The following is a 12,308-nucleotide window of genomic DNA, read 5'->3' as shown; positions in this document are numbered from 1 at the left end:
AACAGGGAGCAAGAAAATTAAACAAAATATTAAAACAGTGAGTAAGAAAATTAAACAAATTATTAAAACAATGAGCAGGAAAATTAAACAAAATATTACAACAGTGAGCAAGAAATTTAAACAAATTATTAAAACAGTGAGCAAAAAAATAAAACAAAATAACAGTGAGCAAGAAAATTAAACAAAATAACAGTGACCAATTGGAATCAAGCACAATTCTTAAATTATACAAAAATAAAGATCATCAATTGCAAAAACAAGGAAAATAATCCATTTAAATCCAAGTATAATCCTTAAAATAAACAATTCACTAAATTTTTAAAGCTAATAAATGTTAATTTTCACTTCTGGAATTCTCCGATCGGAATTTGTTTTGTTGGGACATAATCCCTGAACCAGCTTGCTTCATCATCATGGTTTTCAGCAATTGGAAAGCTCCTATCATGTGCAAACTGCCCATTTATGTCATCTTCACTTGCACTTTTCTCGTCGTGTGAATCATCGAACTCTGTTGAAAGCTTCTTAATAGGATAATGAATATGATTTTCAATAGGATCTTGAATGTAAAACACTTGATGGACTTGTGTTGACATGACAAAAGGGTCATTTTTTTACAAGCCCTATTAAAGTTTACTCGAGTAAAACCTAAAGAATCCTTCTCATCAGCATACCAGGCACACCTTGGTGTGCAAGACATGCCTATATCATAACAAGACTAAGTCATATTGACAACCCTAAGATTAGTTGTATTGTAACCTTAATCTGTAATTTATACTTGTAACACTTAATGTCTGTAAAATGTAAATGGAGCAGACTGGAGCATTTTTCCCTAAACAGTGTCAAGCCTAAGAATTCTATCCTGAAGAAGATCAAGAAGGTCATGCCTCAGAAGAATTATGAAGAAGCTTGGAGTTGAATAATTCTGGTTGGTGAAAAACATTCTAAGTCAAGATCTCTACAAGTCGCATAATTAGTGTTATAGAGAAGTCATTCGAGAACTCAGAAAGACCTATCGAGAACTCAGGAATTGTCTATCGAGAACTCAGGAAATGCTATTGGAGATATCGATAAGTCAGATACCCATTCGAGAACTCATAGATATCGACAAGTATACATTCATTAGAGAACTCTGAGTTATCGATAAGCCAAAGTCCATTAGAGAACTCTGAGTTATCGATAAACCAAAATTCACTAGAGAACTCAGAGTTGTCGATAAGTCAAGTGAACAATGAAGTTTCAGAGATATCGACAAGCCAACATGCCTATCGAGATGTCGAGTTCTCTACAGCTTAATTGGAGATCTCGAAGTGAAGAAATTTCTCTAAGTACAGAATTGCACAACAGTTCAATATCCAAGGTTGCAAATCAACAAACAATTCACACAGCTGGATTGACAAGTCTACAAAAAGCAGCTTGAGAGATGTGCAAGATTAATGGTGAAGATTAACTGACAAAGGAGGATCAACCCATACACAGTGGATGAAGATATGCTAATCTAGATATGGAAATCTCACTTTTCCCTTAAATAGAAGTGATTAGTGACAGGTTAGAAAAGCGATTAGCGCTTCTTATTGTTCACTGTGTAAACCAAAGTTAACTATCATATAAAGTTAACTGAGGTCCTTTGTTTAAGAAAGGACTGAATAGATAAAAAATTGTATTCTCTCTCAAGAAAGAAGCTAAGTTCTAAACCAAGAACTTAGAGATTTTGTAGCAAAATACTGCTTGATTTTTAATATAAAATTAAGTGAGTTTTGAAGATCTTTGTTTTACATATTTGCATTGTTAATTATGTTTAACATCTATTCTACAAAATCATTGATAACAACCAACTGCTAAACCCAAAGTCGATCAAAAAGTAAATATTTAAGCCAAAACACATTCACCCCCCCCCTGTGTTGTATTGATATCTAACAAGTGGTATCAGAGCAAAATATGAAAGTAAACAGATTAGATCTTGGAAAAATGAATACACGGAAAATCAGTAGTATCAAGATTCCTCCCTTTGATAAGGTCAACTACACTTTATAGGAAAAGAAAATGTTGTTGTTTATAAGAATGGTCAATCACCTTTACATTCAGATCCTCAAGAATGGGCCCTTCACTCCTATGGTTAGAGTTGAGGAAATCATAGATGGAGACATGGTTATTCCAGCTCATTATGCTCCCAAGGATGCCTCTGAGTATACTGAAACTGAAAGAGAGATAGTTTCCCTAGACAGTGCTTTGCAAATGATACTAATTGAGTCACTTGACAATGTAATGTATAATAACATTGTCAACTGTGACACTGCTAAACAGATCTGGGAAAAGATTGAGATACTCTGTGAAGGAACTGAGGAGGTTAGGTCAAATCAAAGAAGGATATTGATTTCTCAGTATGAGGGTTTTATGGCTAAACCAAAGGAAGGTATTACTGATGTGTTTGAAAGGTTTAATAAGCTGATAAATGACTTGCAGCTTCATGATAAATTTATATGATGTTGAAGAAGTGAATTTGAAGTTCTTGCTTACTCTCCCTCATCATTTGGAACAAAAGATCTCTGCAATCAGAGAAGGAAGGGATTTGAGTAGAATCACACTGGAAGTGCTCTATGGGGTTCTGAAAACTTATGAACTTGAAATGATTCAAAAGAAATCATTAAGGGCTGGTTAAGGATATATAATGGATGGCTTAAGTGCACTGATTGTGAATGATGGCCAGACCTCTAATGATGAGCAAAGATCCAAAACTCCAGTAATTTCTACAAGTGAGAAAAGAGTCAATGACACTAAAGATCAAGTCATACTGGAATTGGATGAAGAAGATGAGTTCTACACTCTTGTTGAGCTTGATGAACTAGACAAATCAATGGCTTACTTGGCTAGAAAATTCTCTAACATTAGAGTGAAGAAACCAAGATTTTTCAAGAGCAAAGGACAGTCCTTCAACAAAGACAGCAGTTGGAAAGGAAAAGGGAAGTACACTTCTGATAGCAAAACTGGCTACAAAATTGGATCTGTTGATAGATCAAACATAAGGTGCTTTAACTGTGATGAGTAGGGCTATTTTGCTACAGAATGTAGGAAACCTAAGAAGGCAAAGAAAGACAAAGCCTATCTTGAATTGGAAGCAAAGTATGATGCTCTTCTAAAGAAGCAACAAGGGAAAGCTTATATTGCTGAGGGCAAAAGCTGGGATGATTCAGATAATGATGAAGATGAAGAAGTTGGAAACTATGCACTCATGGCCTTGGAGCAAAAAGATTCTTCATCATCTAAATCACATGTACCAACTCTTACCACAATTGATTTAAATGTGAGTCAATATAAGGAAATTGTTAAAACGATGAGCACAGAAATATTCCACATTCATACAAGCATGGTTGCTGCAAATGAGGAAGTTAGCAGCTTGAAAAAGATCAATGGAAAATTTGAGAGTGAAAAATAAGAGACTGAATTGTTGCTGGTTGAGCTTGATGCTGTTAAGCAAGAAAATGCATGCTTAAAGAACAAATTAAAGTGTGCAAGTGAAATTGAAGCAGTATTGAGAGAAAGGCTGGAGAAGAATGAAGTGAAGCTGAAATCCTTCAAAAATGCTTCTGAGTTGATTGGCCAATATCATGAAAAGAACAAGCCAAGTACAAACATTGCCATTGGTCTTGATTATAAGGGTTTGAACAACAAAAAGAAGTATGTCAGTGACAAAGGAAAATCAACTGAAACTGTGAATGTTCCAATTATTTTGAAGAAAGTTGAATCACCTTTGTTCAAGGCATGTGAGGTGAACTTCAGTGAAGAAGAGTTGATCATCAAACAGGAGATAGCTGACGAGGACAAGGAAAAGAAAAATGATGAGACAACTTAGTCTTCCATCTCTGTTGAAACATTAAAATCTAATCAAGAAACTAAGGAGCCTGTGAAGGAGATTAAAGCTGAAGAGGTCAAAAAGAAAAGGAAGAATAGAAATGGAAAGATTGGGATAAACAAAAGCAATAATTTTGCTTATGTTGCAGATGCTCCTAGAAAGAGGTGTGAGAATTGTGGATCAATGAATCACCTAACTCACCTTTGTAAAAAGATTGTTAGCAATCCACCTGAAGGAGTCTGGAAGTACAATGAAGCTAAGGCTAATGATCCCTATTTATTTTGTGACAAGTTCGACTGCATTTCCTGCACATGAAAGTGATGAAGAGTTGCCACAAATTGAGAATTGATCTCATAGAATCAAAAGTTGGTTCTATATCTGAAAAGGAAAATGCTCAATAGTCTATGAATTCCATTTTATATGAAAATTCTCTATCTACTTCTGCAAAATCAGTTAATAAGAAGAAAGTGCCCAACACAGCTTGGGTAGCTAAACACACTTAATCCTCATTGTGTACAGGGCAAAGGAAAGAAGGTCATATAGATCATTGATAGTGGATTTTCCAGGCATATGACAGGTAATAAGGCCCTGCTATCACAATTTGAGGAGATGGTTGGCCCTTTGGTGACCTTTGGAGACAACAGCAAAGGATTCACAATGGGATATGGCAAGATTGTTTCTGGAAATGTTGTCATTGAAGATGTAGCACTAGTTGCTGGATTAGATGTAAATCTTCTAAGTGTTAGTCAATTTGCAAACAAAGGTTTTCAAGTTGTTTTCAACAAAGAAGATTGTGTTTTTATTAGCAAAAAGACTGGTGAAATTGCTCTTAAAGGAGTAAGAAAGGGAAGCTTGTTTGTTGCAGACTTAGACTCAACAAATAAGGATGGAGTGTGTTGTTTCTACACCAAGGCATCAGAAGAGCAAAGCAAATTGTGGCATAAGAAGCTATCTCACTTGAATTTCAAAGCAATCAACACCTTAGTCAAGAAGGAGCTTGTGAGAGACATGCCCAGTCTGGAATTTGCTCAACTGGAAGTTTGTGAAGCTTGTCAGAAAGGAAAAATGAAAAGATCAAGTCACAAGTCAAAATCTGTGAATTCTATAAGTGCACCTCTGCAACTTATTCACATGGACTTGTTTGGGCCAGTAAATGTCTTGTCCATTTCAAGGAACAAATATGCCCTTGTCATGGTTGATGATTTTTCAAGATACACTTGGGTTGAGTTCATGTACTCTAAAGATGAAACTCCAAACATTATAATTGAGCACATTAAGAAAATTGAGAAGCAAGCTGAAGGAAAAGTTAATGTGAAAAGATTGAGGAGTGATAATGGAACAGAATTCAGAAACTCAATATTAAGTGAATTCTGCAAAAGCAAAGGCATTGTTCAAGAATTTTCAGCAGCTAGAACACCTCAACAGAATGGAGTAGTTGAGAGGAAAAATAGAACATTGGTTGAAGCTGCTAGAACCTTGCTACAAGATGCTTAGTTGCCAACTAGTTTTTGGGAAGAGGTTGTTAATACTATATGCTACACTCAAAACAAATATCTCATCAACAAAGCTCATGGAAAATCACCTTACTCAATCATGTCTAACAGGAAGCCTACAGTGAAGCATCTACATGTGTTTGGAAGCAAGTGTTATATTCTAAAAGACAACTCTGAATATGTGGGAAAATTTGACTCTAAAGTTTTTGAAGCAATTTTTCTGGGATATTCATTGGAAAGAACAGCCTACATAGTTTATGTGATTGATCAAAAGAAAATTATGGAAAGCACAGATGTGACTTTTGATGATGACAAGTGTCTAGGCTTGGAATGCCTTGATGTAAATGATGCTAAAGCCCTTGCATTTGAGAATCTAACCATTAATAGTGATTCTGATGAAAAAGATGAAGTTGTGGCACAATAAATGACAAATGAAGAGACCTCTGAACAAAATCATGGGAATGAAAGCTCTCTTCAGACACGTGATTTGATGGCACAAACTCAGGGGAGAAGGAGAGAATGGAAATGAAAGTCATGGTAATACTGAAGAAAATGATGAAGGCACTAGTCAACAGACATACACTAGAAAGTGGGATAAGATTCATACAATGGAAGCTATTATTGGTGATCCTTCAGCTGGTGTGAGAAATAGAAGTGCAACTGCTAATGAATGCCTACATGCATGTGCTATGCAGGAAGAAGCCCTATTGGATCCTGATTGGATATGTGCTATGCAGGAGGAGCTGAATCAGTTTGAGAGAAACAAAGTTTGGAAATTAGTCCCTGCACCAAAGAACAGAAGCATAATTGGAATTAAGTGGGTGTACAGGAACAAAATGGATGAAAATGGAATTGTTACTAGAAAAAAAGCAAGGCTGATTGCTAAAGGCTACTCACAAGAAGAGAGAATTGACTATGATGAGACTTTTGCTCCTGTTTCAAGACTAGAAGCAATAAGAATTTTTCTAGCATTTGCTGCACACTCAAATTTCAAGGTGTATCAAATGGATGTCAAGAGTGCTTTTCTTAATGGTGAACTAGAAGAAGAAGTTTATGTGCAACAACCACTTGGCTTTGAAGATCCAGAATTTCCTAACTTTGTTTACAAATTACTCAAGGCTCTATATGGATTGAAACAGGCACCTAGAGCCTGGTATGACACACTGTCAGAATTTCTACTCAAACATGGTTTTACCAGAGGTACTATTGATAAGACTCTCTTCTACAAGAAGCATGGTGAAGATATGATCCTAGTTCAAATCTATGTGGATGATATCATCTTTGGATCTACAAATGAAAAGCTTTGTCAAAGATTTTCTAGGCTAATGCAGAGTGAGTATGAAATGAGCATGATGGGAGAATTGAGTTACTTCCTTGGCCTTCAAGTTATTCAAAGAAGTGATGGTATTTTCATCAGCCAAACAAAATATGTGAATGACTTATTGAAGAAATTTGGTATGGTGGATAGATCACCTGCATCTACACCAATGTCTACTGCAACCAAGTTGGACGAAGACAAGAAAGGCAAGAGTGTGGATATTTTAAGCTACAGAGGAATGATTGGATCATTGCTTTATTTGACTGCTAGTAGACCAGACATCATGTTTGCTACTTGTCTATGTGCTAGATTTCAAGCCAATCCAAAGTAATCACATTTGATGGCTGTGAAAAGGATTTTCAAATACTTAAAGGGAACTCCAAACTTGGGATTATGGTATCCTAAGGGAACTGGTTTTGAAGCTGTTAGATACACAGATGCAGATTTTGCTGGATGCAAGGTTGATAGGAAAAGTACTAGTGGAAGCTGTCAATTTCTTGGTCAAAGACTTGTATCCTGGTATAGTAAGAAATAACAATCTGTGTCAACTTCCACAGCTGAGGATGAATATATAGCTGCTGGAAGTTGTTATGCTCAGGTGCTTTGGATTAGAAATCAGCTAATGGACTATGGTCTAGTGTTACACAAAATTCCTATTATGTGTGACAATACTAGTGCCATATCTATAGTAGCTAATCCAGTTAATCATTCTAGAACAAATCACATTGATGTTAGGTACCATTTTATCAGGGAACATGCTGCAAATGGTACCATTGAGCTCATTTTTGTTCCAACAGAGAAATAATTAGCTGACATTTTTACTAAACCTTTGGATGAAGCAACCTTCACTAGACTTGTGAGTGAAATTGGAATGCTCAATTCTTCATCCTAAGGCAAGAACTCAGCTAATGTGTTGCAGCAGATTAATTTCTAATAAATCAACCTAGTTTGATTTAATTGGAAATTAACTGAAATATGAATTATAAATATTTCAGAATCTCTGTATAATTTTTTTTTAAACTCAAAAATTAACATAGAATATTTCAAATTCTAAGTAAACTGCGTAGTTGTTAATTTACATCTTAAATGTGTAAAATTAACACAAGGTAGAATAACAGTACTCAAAGGTATAGAGAATTGAGTTCTCGATAAGTCAAAATGACTTATCGACAAGTCATTTTAGAGTTCTCGAGTGAGTCCTCGATAAGTCTATTTACAGACTTCTCGAATGACTTCTCGATAAGCTCTATTATGACTTATCGATAAGACCATGTAGAGTTCTCTAATAGTGTTAATTCACAGAGTTCTCGACAAGGATATTTTGAGACTTATCAATAACTCAGAACTAAAATAATTTAATTCAATGAATTATTTTAGACAAATAATTTTGGAAAATTTATTCTGATTTCAATTTGATTCAATTCAAATAAATTAGAATCATTTTTAGTCCATTTTTGGACAAACTGGGCATTTATCAGAGTTCTCAATAAATCATTTCTTAGTTCTCGAAAAAATTTAATAAAATGACTTATCGAATGTACCTTTTTCAAATTCAAAATTACTTCTCGATAAGTTTAATATCAAACGTTTATTTGACTTCTCGATAAGTATTTTACTTTTTCTATAAATACCCAGACTTCTCGATACATACACTGTACTTACACTTTTTCGAGATCTCAAGTGACCTAGCTTTCAGACAAAAGGCGATTTCTCTCTCATTTTTGCTCCTTTCTCAAAACTTTTTCTTACCCACTACTTCTAAACACTAAAATGGCAAAAAACATTGTTAGAGCTATCAGAAGGGAACCAACTTTATTGCTTTTCTTGATGCTAACCAAGCCCCTGATAGTTTCAAGGGGTTTGTGAAGTTTCTTTCTGAATCCTATATTGCAGGTGCTTTAACTGCAAGTCCTATGCTGTATTTGGACGTTCTTTATGAATTTTGGACATCAGCTATAACTAGGACAATTGTTCTAGAGAATGTCACTTCTATGGTGGTCACTTGCACAATTGGAGGCCAAGAAATTGAGTTTTCAACTGTTGATGTGAATACAGCCCAGGGATTGCCAACTGAGAACTATGGAGAGATGCCAACTGCAGATGAGCTGAGTGAATTCATGGACTTCATCAACTACAGTGGCTCAATCAACTTGGCAAGCCTGAACATGACAAACCTTAGGAAGGAATGGTCTTTTGTGTTTGATTCTGTAGTGAGGGCTTTCACCTGCTGAAAAACTGGCTTTGACAATATCTCAAGTGTGGTGTAGAAGCTGGTGTTCTCAATAGCTCACAACAGGCATCGGAATGTTGGAGCTCTAATTCTGGAGGAGTTGGTTACCAGGCTTACTATGCCTTTGAAGAATAGAGGTAAATAAATCTTTTTGCCAAGGTTTATTATGTCTACTTTAGCTCATAAAGTAAATGACATACATTTGTTAGCTGGTATTGATAGTAGTAGAATTGGAAATTGTAAGCAAGTGTCCAAAATAATATTTGGCTCACTTACTACAAAGAATAAGGTGAGTGTAAGTCTTAGAATTACTCCATTTATGTTGGAGAGATTCAGGACTTCTCCTTACCCTATGCCAGACATGAGGGCTCCTCAATTTGCTAGTTTAGCTATGGTTCCTGAGCCTCTGGAAGTATAAACACAGGCACACCAGCAGGGACCTTCCAAAGTTGCAGCCCCTTCTTCTAAACCACTAGATGTTAGCAAACCAACCACTTTAGTCTCTCAAAAGACTGAAGTGAGTAAAAAGAAGAGAAATGAACCAACCCTTGCTGTTGTAAATGAGAGTGAAACAGTTCAAACTAAACCAGAGTCACCCTTGGTCAAGAGACCAAAGAAGAGTAAGATACCTGAGTTGACCACTCAAAACATCTCTGTGTCCTCCCAAAAGGGCACAGTTGAACAAATGGGGAGTAAACAGTTACTAGATGCATCCTCTCAACATGGTGTATCTATTGAAAAGAGTATTCACCCCAATGCATCTTGTACTGAGTCAGCATAACCTGCACCTAGAGTGTATGGTAGAAGATATAAGGATGGCACACATATTGAGGGCACATCATTTGAAGCTCCCTCATCCATTCAAGGGGAGCTGCCAACACTCACAACTGAGCAAACTTCTCTAATCTCTCAAATTTCTTCATCATACAGAGCACTTGAATCTGATTCTCAAGTGCACCAACACTCAAGTGACATGGTTCATGAAACTGTGATCACCACCCAGAACCAACATCTAGATGGTGAGAGGCTACTAGCTGGGGTAGACCTTGATGACACCATAAAAAACATGGGGGTTTCATCAGTTTTTACTGAAGACTCCACGGTCACTCTTGCACCTTCATGTACATAATCATCTTCACAAATGAATAGGTTTGAGGGTAGTACTCTTGAGGGAGAGCTATCTAAATCCTCTCCAATTTAATTGGAGGTTCCTCTAGAAGGAACAACTCCCCTCAAAACCCTAGCTGAAATTGACTTGGCAGTTGAAGCTAGGAGTATAATTGCCAATGACCCTGTTATGGGAGAGGCAAGTTCATCACATTTATGTGACAGTGCTCTGCAAGGTGCACAAAGGTTTGAGGCTGGTGTACATGATAGTAACCCAGTCAAATCCTCTCCAATTCCAATGGAGGTTCCCACTACATGTGGTGAACAACAAACTGTCAAAACCACAGATTTATCTGTTAGTCAAACTGTGACTTCAGTCACGGGTGGTAATCTGGACATTTCTCAACAGTCATCCACATCTCAATCCAGCCAACCACATGTCATGGCTCAATGGCTACAAGATATAGAAGCTCAACCTGCTACAGTTGATGACATGTTGGTAGATCAAATCTCAGGCTTGGCCAATCTCTCTCAGCCATTGCTCACTTTAGACATGGGGAACCAGGACTATCAATCTATACTGCTATGCTTCAATGAAGAGGTTGAACAACAGAAGGAGAAGATAGTAGATGAGGCTGAAGAGGATGGCAATGTAGATGACTGGTTGTCTGATGACCATGTGGCAGAAATGGATGAAGTTTTGGCTAGATTCAAGAGGGAGTACATAACTATCATGGGAAGCAATGCTAAATTTCTCACTCCTCCTGAAGTCTATGATGCCATCATGGATGTGAACAAAGTTCAACTCAAGGCTTTCTATCTCTTTGGAAAGGCCCTTGAAGTAAAATTGACTGGACATGAAGATAAAATCAGGAAGCTGATCAAGGAACAGATGGATGACATTGTGCCTTCTCAAAAGGACATCAAGAATAAATTCCGGTCTTTCACTAAGCAAATGTCAAGGATTAATCTGGCCTCCATGGAGAAGGAAGTGTCAAATATGAAGAGTTCTTTCAAGGCCCTATGTGAACAAGTTCAAGCTCATATCACAAATTCAAATGATACCAGGGTCAAGTTAAATCAAATACATACTGCTAGGTATGAGCCTTCATTTCTTCTCATGGAGGGTGTCAGAAAAGCTGTTGATGAACACTTTGGGTCCTTCTCAGCTACAACAGTCTCCACTACCTCTACTCCTCAAATAAAAGAACTTCAAGATCAAATTTCTTTACTTCAAGATTCCAACTCAGATTTATCTTCACAAGTCAGAGCTCTAACCACATTGGTTGAGAGTCAACAGCATGATATTCAGGCCATAGTGGAGTCTCATAAGCATTTACAAATGCAGAATACAGTTGCTTTGAGAGCCATTATGGGAAAACTCAACATACCACTTCCAGCATTGCCTGAAGCTGTAAGACCTGAGATTCCTACTCCCCTACTCATGCCTGTCACCAAGACTAAGGGGGAGATAGATGCAAGGCTAGCACAATCAAAACTCAAAAGTCAAGTACAAGGTCTAGAACAAGAGAGGCTCCTTATGGCTGCCCAAGGTCCTGGAATGACACAAGAGTTTGACAATTTGCTCACTGGACTACAGAACTCTCTTAACAACAACTTCTTCACTTACAAAAAGACATTGGAAAAGATTATCAATTACATCAGGGTGCTGTAGATCCCAGTCAAGGACCAGTTTTTGGAGAAACGGATAGTGATCAATCTTAATGATTCTGGTGTAGACAGATGTATGCAAGTCAATATCAATTATCTAATTTCTAGAAGAGCATCTGAGGTGGATATTTTGATTAACAAGGTCAGGATAATCACCAATAAAGAGAAAATGCTACTAGCAGAGTTGAAGAAGGCTCATAAAGATGCATTCCCAGAAGCCTATCTACATCCAAGCAAAGGGGTGCACTATATCTGCTCTACAACCAAGCAACTGAAACATTTCCAAGTACCTAAAAACTGTGTCATGACCAACAGAAGACTAATAATGGTGCTTGAGTCTGGGCTGAAAAGTAAGAAATTGAAGACTAGTGAAGATGAAGTTATGATCAAGATTCTGAGGAGATACATTGATAACCCTGAAGCCAATTTGCCTAAAACTCAAATCAACAAAGATGACTTGGGTGATGATGAGCAGAAGAAAGATGGTCAAAACCCTTCTGGCTCAAACTCAAGTCAATCTAGCAAGGCAATTGGTGGGAAAAGTGATAGTGAGAAAGAGAAGGAGAAGAAAAGTGGATCTGAGACTCAAAGGAGGGGTGGAAGGAGACAAAGACAAAAGAATGATACCTCACAACCCCTCCA

The sequence above is a fragment of the Apium graveolens genome, chromosome 4 (assembly GCF_009905375.1).
Source record: "Apium graveolens cultivar Ventura chromosome 4, ASM990537v1, whole genome shotgun sequence".
NCBI lineage: Eukaryota > Viridiplantae > Streptophyta > Magnoliopsida > Apiales > Apiaceae > Apium > Apium graveolens.
Note: the sequence above shows the minus strand (reverse complement) of the source record.